This window comes from Arachis hypogaea, chromosome 15 (genome assembly GCF_003086295.3).
Source record: "Arachis hypogaea cultivar Tifrunner chromosome 15, arahy.Tifrunner.gnm2.J5K5, whole genome shotgun sequence".
Lineage (NCBI taxonomy): Eukaryota > Viridiplantae > Streptophyta > Magnoliopsida > Fabales > Fabaceae > Arachis > Arachis hypogaea.
This window is the reverse complement of record NC_092050.1, coordinates 118,587,949-118,591,634: the sequence shown is the minus strand read 5'-3', so window position 1 is coordinate 118,591,634 and position 3,686 is coordinate 118,587,949. Positions and strand designations below refer to the sequence as shown.

General features: G+C 38.1%; 1 non-coding gene across 1 annotated transcript; it reads right to left on the bottom strand.

Moving 5' to 3' along the window:
* Positions 1 to 1,130: 1,130 nt before the first annotated feature.
* Positions 1,131 to 1,238, bottom strand: LOC112752591 (small nucleolar RNA R71). The gene has a single exon (XR_003177020.1). It is a non-coding gene; the product is annotated as a small nucleolar RNA R71 (small nucleolar RNA).
* Positions 1,239 to 3,686: the final 2,448 nt, after the last annotated feature.

Sequence of the window (3,686 nt, the reverse complement as noted above, 5' to 3'; positions counted from 1 at the left end):
TTTCCTTTTTAATTTTTTGAAATTTATGTTCCTGTTCTTTATTTCCAGCAATTTAATTTTCTGTCATTTAATTTCTTGCAATTTAAGTTTCCCGCCAATTTTTACTTTCTGCAATTCCCAATTCAATTCTGATTTCGCTCAACTAGCATAATTCTCCAATTAACACTGCTCAATCTACCAATCCCTGTGGGATTCGACCTCACTCTACAGTGAGTTTTTACTTGACGACAATCCGGTGCACTTGCCAGTAAGAAACTTGTTGAGAGACGGTTTCCGAGCGAATCAAGTTTATAGCGCCGTTGCCGGGGATTGGTTTTGTATTGATAATTACTAAATTGAAGGACAACTAGATTGAGCACTTTACTTTTTCTTTTGATTAATTGAATTTTAATTCCAGTTGTTCAGTTTATTCTATGCAATTTTCTGTTAGTTATTTCTCTTTAATTTTACTTTACTTCTTTACTTTCCAGCAAGCTAACCTACTAACTATTTGATAAATTGCTCTAACCAAGCTAACTATTCTTTGTTTTAGTAGACTCTACACTTGCTGTTTCTTATACTTGTTCATTGTATGATAGGTAGGAGAAAGGAAACTTCAACTTCCTTTGATAGTGAACCAGAAAGAACCTTCCTGAGATTAAGGAGGGAAGCAAGAGGAGAAATACTTTGATATAACCATGGAGGATGATATAGAAAACCATCATGAAGGAGAGGTGAACAATCATGCCAGAAGAGGTGGAGCTAACCCTGCTGGACAAGAGAGGAGAGTTCTTGGATCATACATCAATCCAAATCCAGGAAATTGTGGCAGCAGCATTCAAAGGCCAACTATCCATGCTAATAATTTCGAATTGAAGCCTCAGCTCATAACTCTTGTCCAGAACAACTGTTCTTTCGGAGAAAGTGCACAAGAGGATCCTAATAAGCATCTCACTAAATTTCAAAGGATATGTGACACGGTTAAATCTAATGGTGTTCATCCTGACACCTATAGATTGCTACTGTTTCCATTTTCTTTGAGGGACAAAGCATCAAAATGGCTAGAGTCATTTCCCAAGGAAAGCTTGACCACCTGGGAAGATGTAATGAACAGATTCTTAACAAGGTTCTACCCACCACAAAGAGTAAACAGGCTAAGAACTGAAGTGCAGACATTCAGGCAGCAGGATGGTGATACTCTTTATGAAGCCTGGGAGAGATTCAAAGACTTGACAAAGAAATACCCCCCTGATATGTTTAATGAGTGGGTGCAAATCCACATCTTTTATGAAGGGCTGAATTGTGAATCAAGGAAGGCTGTAGACTCATCTAGAGGCTCCCTAAACAAGAAGAAGACCATTGAAGAGGCCATTGATGTTATAGAGACAGTGGCTGACAATGAGTACTTTTATGCTTCAGATAGGAGCAACAATAGGGGAGTCTTGGAATTAAACCATATGGATGGAATCTTGGCCCAGAACAAGATGATCACCAAGCAACTAGCTGAATAGACCAAGCAAATGGAAAAGAATCAGGCTGCAGCTATCCACACTCAACCATCACCCCAAGAAGAGTTGGAGACAGAAGAAGGAGTTAATTGGGAGGAAGCTAATTACCTTGGAAACTCATTGATAAACCCCATTTTTAGGGTTTATCCTGTGCTTAATCTAGTGGATTTTATCTATTATTCTCACACTTATTCATACAATTTGCATGTTTTACATTTTCCTTCTGATTTTGTGATATGATTGAAAACATGCTTCTTTGGCCTTATATTTGCTAATATTAATCCTCTCTTATTACCATTCGATGCCGTGATATGTGTTTTAAGTGATTTCAGGGATTACAGGGCAGGAATGGCTTAGAGGATGAAAAGGAAGCATGCAAAAGTGGAAGGAATACAAGAAACTGAAGGAACTGCTAAAGCTGTCCAGCCTGACATCTTTGCACTAAATCAGTCATAACTTGAGCTACAGAGGTTGAAATGAGGCGGTTTTAGTTGCGTTGGAAAGCTAACATCTGGGGCTTCGCAACGATATATAATTTGCCATATCTGCCCCGAAGATAGGTGATGCACACGCGTAGATCACGCACACACATGACCTGGCAAAAATCCAATACACGCTCACGCGTGGACGACGCTCATGCATGACTTCGCCACGTGCTGGACGTATCAGAAATCACTGGGGGCGATTTTTAGGCTATTTTTGACCCAATTTTCGGCCCATAAAACACAGATTAGAGGCTATAAAGTAGGAGAATCAATCAATTCATGGAGACAACATTCATAATTTTAGGTTTTAGATGTAGTTTCTAGAGAGAGAGGCTCTCTCTCCTCTCTCTTAGGTTTTAGGATTTAGGATTTCTCTTAGCTTTAGGTTTATCTCTTCTTAATTCCAGGTTCAATGTTCCTTTAATTTAATTTTTCTTCTACTTTCAATTACTCTATTACTTTAGTTTGTTTATTTTCCCAATTTGGTTTATGGATTCCTATGTTTAATTTGATTTTCTATTTAATACAATTCGAGGTATTTCAGATTTATGATTGCTTTCTTCTATTTATGATATAAATAATTTAGATTTTTCCCCCTTTGCTTTGGTTGAGTAATTGGTGACACTTGAGTTATCAAACTCAGCTGTTGATTGAAAATTGGAATTTGCTTATTGATTTGGATCCCTCTAAAGCTAGTCTTTCCACAGGAGTTGACTAGGACTTGAGGAATCAAATTGATTAGTCCACTTGACTTTTCTTTATTTAGTACGGGTTAACTAAGTGGGATCAATAAACAATTCTCATCACACCTAATAAGGAAAACTTGGATGGGATTTCCAGCTCTTATACCTTGCAATGGTTTTCATGATAATTAATTTACTTTCTTGTCAGTTTATTTTTCCTGTTCACTATTCAAAAACCCAAAAATATACCTTTTTCCATAACCAATAATAAATCATACTTCCTTGCAATTCCTTGAGAGACGACCCGAGGTTTAAATACTTTAGTTATCAATTTTATTAGGGGTTTGTTACTTGTGACAACCAAAAATTTTGTACGAAAGGATTCTCTGTTGGTTTAGAAGTTACCCTTACAACGAGACTTTATTTGTGAAAATTCTTTACTAGCAGAAAATTAGTTCGTCACTCATCTAGGTAAGCTAATGATCCATACTCTAAAACCTATAACTTTAGTTGGAGGAACCACCCAAACGTTGGGTGGGGAAACCAACGAAGCCAAGGCCAAGAACACAGACCTCACAATCCAAACCAGTATAACAACTCCACTCACCAAAACTCCAGCCATAAACCATACCAGACCACACAAAACACTTATCCACAGCCACCATACCAAAACCACAACAACCACTCTCAATACCCCAATTCCAACCAACCATCACCACATGATGATGACAGAATGGCAAAACTAGAAGCTATGCTTGCAAACCTTAACAAAGAGTGTGAAGACATGAAAAAATTCCGGAAAGAAGTGAGAGGTAGTATGCAAAGCCGAGGGGAGGTTCTTAAGGATCTCGAATCTCAGGTAGGACATCTTTCACAGCAATTTCCAAGGCCCACCAACAGCTTTCCATGTGATACTGAAATGAACCCAAGAGGAGAGACCAAGAAGGTAAGATGGGAAGAATGCAAGTCAATCAATCTAAGCAGTGAAGAAGGTCTGAAGAAAGAATGCTCCAGACACTCAGAGAATGATG